Source organism: Poecilia reticulata, linkage group LG16, assembly GCF_000633615.1.
Source record: "Poecilia reticulata strain Guanapo linkage group LG16, Guppy_female_1.0+MT, whole genome shotgun sequence".
Classification (NCBI taxonomy): domain Eukaryota; kingdom Metazoa; phylum Chordata; class Actinopteri; order Cyprinodontiformes; family Poeciliidae; genus Poecilia; species Poecilia reticulata.
Window position 1 is genome coordinate 7629356 of NC_024346.1, and position 17345 is coordinate 7646700.

General features: G+C 33.9%; 1 pseudogene; it reads right to left on the reverse strand.

Moving 5' to 3' along the window:
* Nucleotides 1-17345, reverse strand: part of LOC103477875 (meprin A subunit beta-like) — a 33814-nt pseudogene that overhangs the window by 4171 nt on the left and 12298 nt on the right.

Sequence of the window (17345 nt, forward strand, 5' to 3'; positions counted from 1 at the left end):
AATCTACAATATGTGACAGTTTAATTTTTATCATTACATTATGGAAAATAATGAACTTTATCACAATATGCAAATTTTTTTAGAAGGACCTGTATACTGGAGGTTGGTGTTGCAACTGATATAATTATATGTATCATCACATAGCCTTACATATAGTTTTATACGTTTTCTTTTCATATATTCCTCATTGTTTTTATTCCTTGCATATAAGAGTGGTTTACAATGATTCTAAAACTATAGGAATAACCTGCTGCTGTTACATGCCAGTCATCAGGGAGGCACCTGGAAGGGGAAATCAGATTATTTAATTGTGGAACGATTGCCTTTAGGCTGCGGTCCAAATTACCGCGGTACATTATTTTCGCTGATAAAATTAAAGTTTTCTCTGCAGCTTGCTATTGTGAGGATAATTATGAAAATACATAGAAATGTTTTGATTTGTTTTTTTAATTTCAACAGCAGACCTATGTTGGAAAAATAAAAAATTCTTGCCCATAATATGGTACAGGGCGTTACTCTGGCTCACCTTTTCCTTACCATGATCCTGGTGTCTTAACAACACGGAGGTGGAGAATCAGCACATAGACATTTAGCTAAATTGCTATATTTAGCTAAATGCACAAAGGCCTCTTGGTGCACAGATAAAACAAAAATCATACATAAAAGTTGAAGAAAATGAAAAAGAAACTGTGATTAACTTTGTGAATGACAAATGGAGCCAAAATGCAAAATGTTAATTTGAAGTTAACATGTAACACAATTTACGTAATGCACTTCATCATTAACTGTGATTCTCAATCCTTTCAGACAGCTACTCTGAATGAGAATAAACATGTTTTTGGTGAGGGTAAAAATAAGAAATTATATATCAGAGATCAAAATTTTCTTGATTCTTTGTGTCCTCAAAAATGTTGAAGATGAGAAAGAAGTTCTTGTGACATTATCTATAGTTTGCAAAAATAATTTTAATTAAAACATTTAACCTACCTTCAAAGTTGAACATGAAAATGGCACTTCCTCCCTTGAGGAACTCTCTGGATTGGAATTCTTCTAATGTTGCAAAATAATTGTAAACCCAGAGAGGCCCATAATATATTTGTTCTCCATTCTCAGAAAATGATCCATATCTAGTCTCCCTAGGATTTTTCCAGACAGAGTAACCTGTTTATATGAGACACAATACATTAGAATACCCTTTCAGGTTTTTTGTTTTTGTTTGTTTGGTTTTTACCAACAACCTTTCTTTAAAATACCAACATTTTATGATAAACTTACCAACTACTACCTGATTTTCATTAGAAACTAAAGTAGATTGCTTGGACATTTGCAGTTGCTTGTTCGGGGTTTGATCCAGCAACTGGAAAATCATATGTCTTTGCAGACAAGGAAATTGCAGCTGGTCATCATTCTTACCAGACAAGAGCTGCACAAACATTCCAATATATGTTGTATAAAGAATAACAGCTACACGGTATGCATAGCCGTCTTTGGAGTATTGTCTTAGGCTGTACATTTGGGTTCCAGAGCTACTTGTGTTTAAAAGATTCTCCAAGTCATCAATCTGCCAGACAACATGTGGACACTCTGTCTCTGAGAGATTGATGTCATCAATTGAGAAACCTCCTGTAGAGATTCCTGCTCCTTTCTGGACCTCAAACACCACCTGGAAGTCCTTGTTGGCATTCAAGGAAACATGGTGGATCTTCCAGTGAGATGTTGGTGAACCTGGAGTGAGATGTTTTAATTTACTATGCTACACAATTTTAATATTACATCATACAAAAGTAGAAAGCAAAGAATTCAGAATTGTTTTTTTTAACAGTCTGACCTTACCAGTAATTTGTCCCATAAGGCGGAGAGTTCCTGTGGTGTCCTGATCGTTTTCAAACTCTCTGATCCAGATATTAAGTTCATCTGCCTCATTTCCACTGTGGAAATAGTAGAACTGCAGACACTGGACATTACATGCCCTGGTCGGCTTCACTACCTCCGTTTCCAGTCGTGCTGAATCTCCTTCTTGACCTGACACTGTGCTCACATGGATGAAGTACCCAGTTTCTTTACCTGTAAATACGTTGATCAAGACAATGTTTCTCATAAATCATCTTCTTCTCTATGATAATTATAGAAAACTCTCTATATTTTTAAATGTACAGGCAGAAGTTTGCATAACCTTGGTGAGAATCATTCAATTTTGCAGTAAAGCTAATAGAACTGGATATAATCCATCTTTATGATTCTTAAAGAGGGATTGTTTCTTTTTAGTTGAAAATGGTCTTCAATGTATTATTTCTGAAACAATTTATGCTCGAAGATGATTTACAAAGTTTTTTCTTAAGTAATATTGAAATCTAGTCCAAACCAAATTTATATTTCCAGCACTTTAAAAAATCTGTCAATTAGTTTTTTTTTCTAATGTTGAATAAACGTGACAAATTATTTTCACTATTCTAGCTCTGTTTTACTTTTAAATAAAAAATACACATTTGCGATTAACTTTCATAAACCATGAAGGTCTAAAAATATCTACTGGTCAAGACTTTGGTGTGTGTACATTACCCAGCAACCATCAAATTTTATAATAAGAAGGGTAGCATTTAATTATTGATAATGGTTTTCTGGATATTTTGTTAATCTACAAATAGGAAGGAGCCATATATGGTGATTTAATTACCCTCTGTTACATTCTTAAAAGTATATTTTTAAAAAGTCTTGCAAGTCAAAAAACTGCAAGCACTGTGGGCTTAATATTTTTGACAAAGTATTTTTCAAATAATCCAGGCATAAGAGCAATATTTTAGGACATGCATAACTCAGTGCAATAGAAAAAAACAGCTGATCTGGAGACAGATTTATCTCACTTCATGCACCGAGACACTGAAAAAGATTGATGGAAGTGGCATGTCATTACTTAAAAAAATGAACAACAACAAAAATAAACTCTCCATTGCTCATGAACAACACTTTAGACAGACTTATAGATAATTGTCAGCTTACAGAGTTTACACAACTGAAAAAGTAATTCAGCAAAAATACCAAACAGTTAAATTATACATTATTGGCTCAGATTTGTCCACTTTCCATTGCTCATCAAAGGCATAAGGAAAAACTAGTCATAAGTGCAAATCTCACCATTGTCTCCATTTCCACTTGGCAGACTGGTATGGTCAGAACTGGGCCCCCCATGAACTTGAGTAACGACTTCCCAGCCGATCCCACCCTGTGAGCAGCGACTCATCTGGCACATCATTCCATTTGAAAAGCCGCAGTAAGAACTAAAGGCAACAGTTGACTCTAAGATGGTAAAAAAGAAGAATATAAGATTTAGATTTATAGGTAATACATAAATGCAAGTCTAGGCTAAGCTCTTCAAAATGATACAACATTTTTGTCTAAGACAACTCCAAAAAGTTCATTTATCTACTGGACATTGTTTGACCGGAGTATACTGGTGCATCTCACTAAATGAAGACATCAATGAAAGAGTTCTTTATTTGATTAAGTCAATTAATATATGTGTGTGTGTGTGTGTGTGGGCGCGTGTGTTAAAAAATTATCATAGCAGCTTGACAAAAAGTACAGAAGTTATGATAGAAATTATAATTTGACCATGTCACTTTAATCAATCGATTTACAGCAGGWTTAACAATGTTTTATAACTTACTGCACTTGTAGCGGAGGTTCAGCTCTAGAGCATCACTAGGACTCATTTCCAGTCTTTGACCAATCACATCTTGGAATTTGGGGTCGATGGTGATAATTGTAGAGCCTTTGCCATTTGTGAATCCATCTTTGCCATAGTGCATCACTGACATGTAGTCATATGGGACTCCATGTGTAGTGCTCTCATTATTCATTGCCTTGATGAAATTATTCTCTCTTACCTAGGTGATATAAAACAAACTGCACTTTAAAAATACTATGGTGCTCTCATTACAGCCGATGTTCATGAAATTTCTCTCTTTACCTCGATAACACAAAAAATACACATTTTTGCACTGAGAAAAACTTAACTAATTAAACACATCACATATTTTAACAGAGTTAAAAATAAAAAAAGCAAGTGTTCTACCTGCTTGGATGTTGGCAAATACAATCTTTACATAATCATCTCATGGTAGAAACCAAGCGCATGAAGAATCTCATGCTCGACAATAGCAATGTAGTCACAGCCTGTACCAATAGAGAGGTCCTGACCATTGGCAAATACTCGACCAATATATGACCAGCAACTGCAAGGGAGAAAATAATTGTTCAGGAATTGTTGAGACCTAAAACCACAAGCATTTTGTTCAGATGAATCTTGCTATCAATATAACAATAAACTTAAAAAATACAGACACAGTTTGTTAACAAAAGGATCAGCGTGTTATTTTTTATGTCTGACCTTCACTGACATACTGATAAGATGTGAATAAGACACTCAAGAAAACATGAAGACGTCTGACAGAGTCAGGTCAAACTTTACTGTACAGTGAACTGCTGCACCATTGTAGAGGGCTCATGTTTCAGTTGCAATGTACAAGTAAAAATGAACAAGTTTATCTGAAAGTAAGCAAAATAAGAAATCAAAGATAAAGAGAAATTACCTGTCTAACTTCTGGATATTAATGTAATATTTCTCAGAATCCCAGGGTTTGAAATCGATGCATGTCTTCACTCTGAACTGTTCAAAGGCTCTCATGATGACTCCTTTAGCTCTCAAGTCTTCATTTCATGAGGAATTTCAAAATGGTAGAGAATAAAAAACACACACGTAATTCTTTTTTAGATAATATATAATGTGGCATTTCTCTTACAAATTACTCAGAAATAAATACCAGTGCTTCCAGTATTGGGCCAGTTCATCCTTTACATGATTTAAATCTAAATACAGTCCAATCACGTTATAATGAATCACACAAAAATACACATTTTTGCACTGAGAAAAACTTAATCACAGATTTTAACAGACTAAAAAAACACAAAAAAGTAAGTGTTCTACTTGCTTCGATGTTGGCAAATGCAATCCGTACATAATCATCTCTGTCATATCTAGACTGTTCAAATATGACAGATATAGTTTGTGTTGTGATGTTAGTTTCTGATAAAAATTATTTCATCATTAAATCATCATGATCACCACTTTACCTGGGTTTGTCTGCGTCTTCTCTCACCTCACCAAAACCTTATCATGACAGTTTGTCACCTAGAATCTGCTTCATTCTCTTTGCTTGTCTTTGCCATCAGAATGTGCTATATGTTTACTCTGTCCTGTCATTCCCCATGCAGTTGCAACTGATGGCCATTCATACTTTCCAGACCAGCTGTTGTCATTTATATTTATTAATGCTTTTATCAACCCCCAGCAAAAGTAAATAAATCCCATGGTGGAACCTGATAGTTTTAAGGGTTGAAACTTAATTGTTCAGGAAGTATCTTTACAACTGCAGCAAAATGAAGATGGCATAGTTAAGTTTTAAGAGTGAAAAGCAATGAGAAGAAGACTTTATTAAAAAGTACAGACACTCACAAAGATGAACCGTCTCTGCTGGCCACACATGCAAACACAGACAGAATGCAAATACACGATGGCAGGGGAAATTCTGCCTTTCTTTCTATGAAAAATATTCAAAATTTTCCTCCTAAAAATTTGGATATTTAAATTTTTCTTTAACTCCCTACCAGAGCACCAGTAAGTTATGCCAAATATTGCTGTGTTACCTGTTCACTCTCCACTTAAAAAAAGTATATATAGTTCGATTGAAATGTTTTAAAAAATTAGCTCCCTTCATTAGCAACTTTAGTTGAACTTGCAACTGATGGTTCAAACGGAGCAGGTTCTCCCTGCAAAGAGAGGTGCTCCTTTCCACTGTCGCCACGTTCTTAAGAAATTAAAACACTAAAATTCAACTACCCAGACGTATGTTTTGCCGTACTGTCTACTGTAAAAGAAAAATAATATTTACCCAGGCCTTTATCCAAGACATATGGAACTGGGGATGTCCATAGATTATCTCCATCAAGAAGGGTGCTCCTTTGAAAGTTTGGAGGCTGATAAGGAAGAATGTGGGGCATAAAAATAGAAGAAAACAACATGCCTACATAAATGCTGTTCTACAAACTGCAGCTAGTTGCTTGTAGTAATACTAAAACATACCTCCCGGATGTCGTCAAGAGTCAAATCTAAGATCAGGTAACAATGTTAGTTCTTTTAACAAAGAAAGTTGGATGGCAAAAAAGTTTTTTTTACAAGAAGTTAAGAAACATCACTTTACTTTGTTCATTCCTGTTGTCTTCAACCCCTATAAAACACAAACACACATATTGTAAATTCACATTACAATAAAAAAAAACACTTAAAATAAATAGCAAAATCCATGCAGTAGTATAAAGAAAATGAATTAAACTTACCGACTACTATGTCTACCTGGTGTCACAAAGGAGTCAAATAAAAAAATATATATATTAACAAACAAGGTAAACCAAAATTTACATTGTTTTCAGGTGTTTCTGTATCTTGAATATATTTGTAGGTTTAAAAAGTTTAGACTCTAATTCTAGAACATAGTAAACACTAGATCATTTAGACACCAAACTAAGAAGACAACAGGTTTTGTTTTTTTAAATGAGTGTCATCCGTCCACCGTCTACACCTGCAGGTTCCTACACTGAAAACAATTATTATGTGGTGAAGTTAGATTGTTGTCAATGATTGTTGGGGATGAAAGTGGTGAGTTGAGTGTATCCGTTTGATGAGGTATTGTAATTGGTTAGCTAAGTAGTAATGTTGAAAATGTGGTGCTTGTAGGATAAATGTTGCAATGTTAGTTTTATTCTAGGTTTTTTAGTTTTTCCAGTAAAATCATGTTATAATTTGGTCCAGGGTGGTGAAAAATGCTGCTGTGGGTTGAGTGGGGATCAAGGTGAATAGATAGCTGAGTTTAGACAATATCAGCATCTTAATGGTGTTTATGTGTCCTATAACTGAAAGAGATATTGTCATCCATTGTTTTAAGTCATCTTTCATTGTTTTCAATGGTAGGGTAAATTGAGGTGGAACATCTTTGACAGGTTGGGGGAGAATTTTATTCCTAAATATGGGATCTGGTCAGATGATGGTGGTAGGTGAGGGATATGTGATGTGTGAAAATTGGTGTGTCCACTTTTTGCTAATGTGGTAGATTTTTTCCAGTTTATTGTGTAGGCTGAAATTTGAGTATGTATTACTAATTTTGATTAATTATTTAATTGATTTGTTTGGGTTTTGTAGAAATAGCTTATCTGCATATAAGCACATTTTATGTATTCCATCCATCCATTTTCTTTACACCCTWGTCCCTTAGTTGGGTTGGGAGGGTTGCTGGTGCCCATCTCCCGCTAACATTCAGGGCAGGAGGTGGGGTCATTCTGGACAGGTCGCCTGTCTGTCACAGGGCAACACAGAGACAGACAGGACAAACAAGTTAAACAACCATGCGCACACACACACACACACGCACACGCACACACACACGCACACGCACACGCACACACACACACACACACACACACCTAGGGAGAATTTGGAGAAACCAATTATGCATTACAATATAGGTACAATAATGCATTCAATATTAATATTTTGATGGCTTGCTGCTGCTAATGGTTCAATGAAAAGTGCAAATGATCAAGCTGATAGTGTGCATTCTTGGCTGGTATCTCTTTGGAGTGTGAAATTTGTTGAATTTAAATTGTTTTTTTACAACTGCAACTTTTGATTTATTGTAAAAGGCTTAGATCTGTTAAATAAATGATTGTCAAAAATCAATTTTTTTTACAATGATTTTATGAGAAATGTCCAATTTACTTTGTCAAATTATTTTTCTGCATCTAGTAAGAAAACAACTGTTTTATTTTTACTTTGTTTACTCTATAGATTGCATAACCCAAATGTTCATAAAAACTCTTATTTTTGACATGTGTTTATATTTTTCTTCAGTGTATTTGCGTCTTTCTGAAGCACTGTGATTTTAAAGTCTGCGGTAGGTGCTATATAAATAAATTGTACGTACTCATGTATTTACTCATGGATGATTTTTTTTGTTGCAAATAGCTCAGAGAGCAACACATGAAGCACAAGCATTAAAATAATTAAATATGTTTAAATCATATGATAAAAAAAGAAAAAACAGAATTGATGAAAAAAATAATTAAAAACTAAACTGAGAAGCATTTCTGTGCATACAATGAAAACACAGCAGCCATTGTAAAATGCAGATGGATTGTTGGACTGAAATATTGCACTCATTGCCATTGGATTTTCATCATTTTGTTTTAGGCTTTTATTAATTACATGAAAAAACAAAGTTGTTCTTATTTCCTAATGCCAAAAACATTGACATTTTAACTGTAGTTTATTAAAACGTATACTTACTCCAGGAATGGAGAGTCCTGAAGAAAGTGCAAGGTGCACCAGAAGAAAAATGTAGCCTTTCATCTTCATGTTGGCTTTGTGGATAAAGTCTAACTTTGAGCTTCACAGAAAACACATTAAATGAAATTAAATGTTAAAATACTTTAATCCAGTGAAGATTCATGACTTTCCATAAATTATACAGTAATTAATCTCCTACCTCTATGAAGTTGAAATGTTCAAATGAGATTCCAAACAAACAGGGAGGATTTTTAAAATCTCACTCTCTTACAAAACAGGTTGGATCATTTCAAAGCGTCAGTGTCATACTGAAAGGCTTTACTTTGAGGTTGATTTTATAGTTGTAGGCAGGCCTTCTTCTTTGCATCTGTCACACATTATTTCCTGTTGGGTTATGAAGTGGTGCTGCAGTCCATCAAGGATCTCAATTATGTAGAATTTTATAATGAGCCTGACTATCTAGATTACAATGCTAAAATGTTATACTAATGTGACCGGTGGACTTCTGCATTGTGTGTGTTATAGTGATCGGACAAATCATAAGACACCAAGTCTGGGTTTGAAGGCCGTCTCCGTTTATTTAATCTGTCAATCGGGAGATATTAGCATTAGCACCTAGCATGTGCTCCAGTTCACCAACCCGATCTATACAAAAAAAGAGTGTTAGCATGCATCAAATGTTATAAAGGCGTAATAGGAACTCAAAGAAAAATATCCAAATACCTAAGGAAAAATAAACATTTGAACATTATAAATGAAATGATTACAATGGATTATAAAACTTGCCTCTCCCCATTGGAACAAATAACAAAAGGGAAGAGGAAATTAATAACTTATTATTTTTAACAGTTCTGGAGGACTCTGAACAAAAGACGAAAAAAGTAAGGCGGAGCTGAAGGACCAAACCCCTTATAGTAGACACAGAGGAACACAAGAACAGTCAAGTATAAGTGGAAAACTCCATGAAAGATCACATTTTGTGTAAATATACAATAATTAATATGGACCCAGTTATCTAAAACCAAACAAACGAAGCTTTCTCAAACAATATAATCTAGGAATACCTGTCTGTTATAGTAGGCGGTGTGTTATCTACAGCAACTATGCTTTCAACAACAACACAAATTGCCATGTGTGTGAAATATGTTATCTTTAGAGCTGTGAACCTTGGCTGTACTCATAAAACTTCTCTAAATGTATTATTAGGTTTGCAGACAATAGAGATAAGCCTTAATAAATGTGATCATGTAAATACAAACTCCATCCATCCATCCATCCATCCATCCATCCATCCATCCATCCATCCATCCATCCATCCATCCATCCATTATGGATACAACAAACATTACAAAGTGCAAATATCATTAAACAAAAACAAAAATATAAACTACCAACAGTGCTAATCAAAACAGACAAACATCCATAAACAATCTGCAACATTCATAATTTAGAAAATTCACTTTCAATAACTTACAAATTTACCTTAAATACTCTACAGTTTTAAATAATTTACACAATTTATTTTGAATAGTTTACTATCCACTACATAGCTCTTTTTATTTCCATTGTGTTCTGTATATGGACTCATCTAATGATAAGAAATTGCGGACACCTCTCATTCAATGTGCCATGTCTGTTGTCTATGCAGGTGGATTAATGGTAGATGAAGTCTTGTAAATAAATAAGTAAAGTTAGGAAAAAGGCTGAATAAAGCACTGAGATTTTTTGTCAGTTAAAAGTACAACATTTTTTTGTAGCTTTTATCTGCCAGAATAATGAAATAAAATTTTAGGCCTATTTTTTAATGTAATTTTCTTCAAATTCAAAAGTTTACATACAATAAGATTATTATACTCCTGGATATTAAATCTGATTTTCTGATATTTTGTGCACATTATGTAGTTGAAGGAAACACACCTGTGGATGCATATTAGAGCAATTCCTCAAAACAGTCCACAACCCAATATTATCTAATAAATGTTTTAATAACAAAAAATATGCCAATAAAACCCAAATAAAAACTTAATGAAGACCTAATAAAACTCTTGGAGACACAATGGTCCAGTGTTAAGCTTAGGGGTCATGAGTAGTTGGTGAGGTAGACCCGATGGACCCAGGTTGGAGTGAGAAAATTATAATTTAATGATGACGATGGTTACAGAAAGTGCAGGCAGCACAGCAGAGCATAAAGGTTAGGAACTCAAAACATTGGTAGAAAGTGACACAACGCGAGGACCATGGTTGGGAAAGACCGGTGTTTCCCAACCATGGTCCTCAAGGCACACCGAGCTGCATGTTTTAGATGTTCCCCTGCTTCAACACACCCCATTCAGATGACTGCAATTCAGCAAAACCCTGTTAATCAGCCATTAAATGAAATCATGTGTGCTGAAGCAGGACAACATCTAAAACATGTTGGTCAGTGTGCCCTGAGGACCAGGGTTGGGAAACACTGAGCTAGACAGTGTGACACGACAAAGATCTGATGGGAAGCAGGGGACACAGGTGGGATTAAATACACATGGAGACAATCAGAGACAGGTGTAAACAATCAAGGTGTAGGTGGGACAACACAGAGACTCAACTGAACACAGAAACCTAAACTCACACACAGAAAACCCAAATTCTCACATAAGGTTACTGTGAGAACTTGACTTGTTTTGCTAAACTCCTTTTGTGGTCATGTCAGTATAACTAGTGTTGGTGTAGTTTAAACACAAATATTCAAAATCCTGTCTATCCATTTTGATGCATTTTGGCATGATTAGCTAATGTGGAGTGTTTATTTATGTTGTTTAATAAATTTAACTGTCATGGTTTAAAAAATCAACTGAAAAGGAGAAGCTGGTGGGGATGAGCTGAGTCTTTAATAACATTAAACAAGGACAACTTACATGGTTTTATGCTTGGAAAACAAGACGTGGAAACAAGGTGCATAACATAAGAATTAATTAAAGTGTTTTGTAGTAAACCTACATGTTATGATATTAAAATGTATGAATAGTAAAGTAGCTCAAAACTCAACATCTCTCCTTTTCAGGGAGTTATTTTTCCATAACATGTTTTTTCTACTGGGGAAAGGCAGACCAGGAAACAAAAACCTGGTAGAGTTTTCCCTTCCACACCAGGAAAACCTCAGAACATTTTGTGGTTTTCCTCTTATATGCACTCACCTTTATACAGAACCTGTAAAAATACAAAAAAAGAAAACATATTTACATCTCATTTTAGTTTTATACCAAGTTGTATTCTTTTTCTATATTTACATAGGTGAAGCTACTTCCTTTAGTTTATTTATCCTGGATCTCTTCCATTCAGCATTAAAATCAGTATTTGAATATTAAAATACTCCCGCCAAACATCGTTATCTGTCACGAAAACAGATAAAGTGTAGTTTCATTTGTTGTGAATTGTCCTAACTTTCCCCCCATAAGCCCCTTTTCCACCAGCTCTACAGAATCCAGCTCCACTCTACACAACCTGCATTCCGAGCGTTTCCACTATCATTTTTTCCAGACCAGTCCCTGCTTTTTCGGACCCTTCTTTGGAGTGGGGCTGGGATGGGTAACGCAAGCTTAGCTCCTGTTCACTGATTGGTCATGGGCATGGTCAGCCATAGGACCAAAGCGAGAAGAAAAACAAATGGCACAAAATTTCAAACTTGCTGCAACATGGAAGTGATGGGAGTCCTCTGAAGCTACAAGCAAGTGGTGAACGTTGAGACGCTGGCTTTTCTGTGCATCAGACTTCAATATTCAGTGGTAGCTTCATGGAGCAATGAGGAATGAGTTGTTTTTGCCGATACAGTGTTAGCAGAGAGAATGGAAAGCTGTTTAGATATCAGTTCTCTAATTAAACAGTTATGAACTATTCATTGTACAGGACACAGAAATGAACAATAAACTTGAATAAAACACGAGTGGCATTTTATCCACTCTTGTTAATAAACAAGAGTGGATAAAATGCCACTGTAAATTAAAGACACTACTGAAATAGCCTTTAATTTACACGACTATTCCAGTTATTTATAATTGTGCATGTCTGCATGGTACAAGTACTGTCTGTTTTAAATCATTTGTTTTGTGTATGTAACTTCCACATTAGTATTTGCTATAATCACATTTATCACATCTGATTACATTTGATTATTTTGACCAGAGAACAGAAGAAGGGGAACATGACTAACAATGGTAAACGATGAAGGGACCGTCAGCAACATGAACAGCAACTCCTGGTTGATCTCCTTTAGGAGGAAGTAGCGACCAGCACTGAGATGATAGAGCTCCAAAGAGAAGAGCTGAGGCAAAACGATAAATGCTGTTGTGCTCTCAACGAACAAATCATTCTCTTTATTCATACATACTCCACACATTATTGTACACAATGCTGTTTGTATGGCATCAAGGTCCTAAAACAATCCTTCCAAAAATGCGAGGAGCCTTAGACAGAGTGAAAATAACACATTATTATGTGTTTTATTCAGACTTGACATTATGGATTAACAATGAAGGCATCCAAAAGTGAACACATAGCAAGCCAAACATTTTGACATTGCTATTAACAAGAACAAAAAAAAATACAAGTCAAAATATTAAAATACGTCCTTTACCATTAAGCCACCAAGCACCCATGTTTAAATATATTAGCATGTGGTTGAATATTTGTGAAAAGATGTAATCTTTAAATAGAATATTATGGGTTTGATTCGGAAATTCAAGAGCTTTGAATAGGTGTATAAAAACAAAATTATACTTCAAAAATTTGCAATCTTCAAAAATATGTAGGTACATGTTTAATAAAAATGAAGTCCCATCACCAAATATAGTTGAATAGAAGCTACGAGTTCAGCTTTCATTCAACAATATATATGCTGATTTCTTTACACTGCTTCCCAGTTTGTTGTTGATCAAAGAATTCACAATTTAAGACAAAATGTCAACTTGCAATGCCATTATAACATATATGCATAGCTGGAAGAATTTTCTAAGCTGCCTATGCAAAGACAGAAGGTTTATTTGGGAGGCGTACATCATGACAGCAGAAGGATCAACGCCAGCAGGACAGTGAAGATGGGAGAGGCCACCATACCAGGACTGAGGCAAAAAATGCTACAAGAGAAAGAAAAACATCCTTAGAATATACATCAATTCAGTCATCCTGTATTAAAATTAAGTTTAAGCTGTGTTTTAGTTAAGTGCAGTCGTAGTAAAATTTAGTGTGTTATTTTACTGCACTTTGAAGGAATGTAGTTATCAACCAGGTGAACACTGAAGATGATCAAATACAATTTAGAAGGTATTCCCATGGAACATGTTTGATTAAACTTTAAAATCTTGATCAGTTTTAAATTGATCAACATTGGACTTTGTGAGGGTCACCATGTAAAACTGTTCCCATATAGACACCATCTATATGTGCTATTTGTTTCTCTTGCTTCTCTACTTGTAGCTTCAGTCACATTTTTAAATAAACTAAATTGTCACAATTTGAATCAATAATAAAGAAATTTCCAATTAAAAATCCTAAATGATTTTGAGCTTAATGACAAAGGTTTATAGTTAAACTCAATGTTTCCCTGTTCAGTTGGAATGACATTGCAGATATTTATTGATTTTTTTTTAAAGAAGTGTGACAGTTTAGCTTAGATTGCCATATTATAATTGTTTTTGGATTTTCTTTATTAAGACATTTGAATGGATGAAGTATCTGCATACTTTTAAACAAGGTGGCTTAATTGTCAGTGATGACATGGATATAAAAAAATAATAATCAGAAATGAAAGCACTAATACTTTACAGAGCAATGGACAAATATGAATGACCCATCTTTAAGGCTTTGCTAAATGAAACGGTCAATAAATTTGGGAATACCTGTCGTCATCTGTCGTAGTAGGTGGTGGAGTCATCGTGGTTGGGATTCTGAAAAAGTAAGCGTTAATGCACAATGTAATTTTTGCTGCCTATTAATATATTAGTATACTTTCAACAACAAAATAAATAGTCTTGTGTGAATTATGTTGTCATTAAGCTGTGGACCTTAAAAGTTGAATTTGAATATTTGATCATCTAGCTAAAAATACTGCAATATTTTCTGCTCATAAAAGCAGACCCATTAATTTGGGTATATTGGTTGTCAAATCCGGTGGTGGAATGATGGTGTATGGGAATCTACAAAAGTCAAAGGATTATTTTACTATTTTATGTTTTAGCAGCCTGTATATCTGTAGCACAGCACTTACAGCTAAAACATATATGTTGTCTGCTGTGTTAAGTATCTGTGTGGTATAGATTGTATCGGCAACACTGACTTGACTTGAAACATACATTTGTTTGTATTTAAAGTATGTTATCATGGAGCCATGAACCGTGGCAAAAACAGTTCAAAACTTATTCTTAGGTTGACTGACAATCACAATGTTTTTCATCTTATCTAATTATAAAAATGAGATACATTTTCTCTTAAAAATGTATAAAAGACATAGATAATTCTAACTAAAAAATTAAGTAAGCGATTTTATTTGTAGAAAACATTACTTGGAAAAAATAAATAGGTAATTTAAACTACATCAGCTTTTTGCCAATTTACCAATGTGAATGTGTCCTAAACTAGTAAGTTTAAAATATTTTGTTGCTATCCTCAGATGAATTCTAATATTGTTCAGCTAAATAAAACACTTTCAAAGCTTTGAAAGATGCTAGTTGTTTTTATTTTTATTTTATTTTATTTTATTTTATGACTAGCTTGAATGCAAAAATCTGTAGTTTTATCAGATATTTGGGTTTTGGTAGGTCATCCAAATCCCAAGTATTGCCACTGCACAGTTTTATTGCTTCCACTGCTTTCAATAAAACAATTTTTAACATTATTTTTTGAATTAAAAAGTATGGTTTTATTGTCCTTGGAAGTAAAAGAGAAAGTGATTCAAGATATTTGCATTTAAAATAAAATGGGTAAAATAATTATCATGTCTTATAAGAGATCAGTTAATGGTAGGTTAGAACTTGCGACCAAAAAACAGAAGTGAAAGTTGCAAACACTCATTCAACTAAGCAATTAGAGAATATTAAACAACCTGTCACACAAACTCTACATAAAAGGTTTTGACAAATAACTTAAATAAAGGCATTAAATTTGTGAATACCTGCTATCTGTTGTTGTAACAGGTTTTGGAATGAAGGTGGGTGAGATTCTACAAAAACCAGAACATCATTGAACATTATAATCTTTTCAGCCTTTCAGCTGTAACAAAAATACTTATAGCTACAACATCAACAATCCTTTTCAGGAATTTGTGTTGGTTATGTCTTGTAACAGTAGCAATGCTTTGTTTCTTTTTTGTTCTGCATATAGCGTCAGAAGTTTGAAACTATGGCATCACATGTGGCACTACCTGTTGTCTGTAGTGGGAGGTAGATGGATGGTAGATGGAGTCCTGCAAAAGTATATCCAAACATTTAGGTATTTAGAAATATTAAATATACCCAGCAGGCTTTCACAAATAAAGTGGTAATTAAATTTGAATACCTGTCATCTGTTGTTGTTTCAGGTGGTGGAATGATGGTGGATGAGATTCTGCAAAAGSCAAAGAGTCATTAAACAGAAATTCTGCAAAAGAAGCAATGTACAATACAATTTTTGCAGCCTATTACCTCTAGAAAAATACTTGTATGTATATGAATTGTCATGTGTGTAAATAATGTTAGCATTATAGCTGTGATCTTTTACTGACCTCAAAAAACTTTTCAAAACTTGTTTGTAGTTTTTCTGACAATCAAAATATCCTAAACAGATTTTATCCTGAACTTGCAAACATTGTGATGTATTAAAAAAAATCTGAAATGATAATTCAAACTAAAATGAAAAAAATAGCAATTTCATTTAATAGGAGTGATTGCTTGATAAATGTAGGTGGGGAATTATTTTCATTAGACCCAGTTTTTGGTAATTTTTTTAATTATCAAGTTCTTTTCAGGGATTTGTGTTAGTTATGTCTTTAAGAGTTGCAATGCTTTATTTCAATTAATCTCTGCATATGGAGATATTTGAAATTTGAAACTATGGCATCAAATGTGGCACTACCTGTTGTCTGTTGTGGGAGGTGGATGGATGGTAGATGAAGTCCTGCAAAATTATAGCCAAACATTTAGCAACAAAACAGAAATAAATACCTGTCTCATTATTGTTACATATCTTACAACGTTCTTAAAATGTCACTTTCTCATTGAATCAGACAGAATTTTATGTTTCTGAGATAGTTAGAATATATATATTTTTCAAATATCAGAATAACATTTAGTGTCTTCAAATTCAAAGGTTTAAGAATACTGTTTGAATATTGGAAAATCCCTAGCCTGGTAAAAACAGCCCCCTCTGTTATACTTTGCTACGTTGAGAGATTCCAGGTTTCTGGAGGCCTGGACTGTGTTGGAGTTTTAAATTTGACCCTATTTCAATATTGTAACAGTGGCAATACTTATATTTCCATTATACTCTACCTACAGTATAAAGATATCAAAAGTTTGAGAAATATGAAATCAATAGGCATCAGATGTGGCAATACCTGTCTGTAATTGGAAGTGGATGGACGGTAGATGTAGTCCTGTGAAATTATAACCAAATATTTAAAGCAAAAGGCATATTTGTGTGTTTATATTATAGATATAAAGCTAAAAAAGTTGACTTTGCATAATAGTCCCTTTAAGAACAATTAGCTTAGATAACTAAATTTATGCTTTGATTAAAAAGTAAGACATTTTAGTTCTGATTATTACTTCAAAAGGAATATTTTTTAGATTAATTTCTATTTCTACAACAAAAACATGTAGGTAAAACATCTGTCATCTCTTGTTAGAGGTGGAAACTAGTGAGAACTAATACAATTCTGAAAACAAGATACCAGCAATAAAGAAAACAATAAACACATTTTTTACAGAATAATTAAAAATATGGA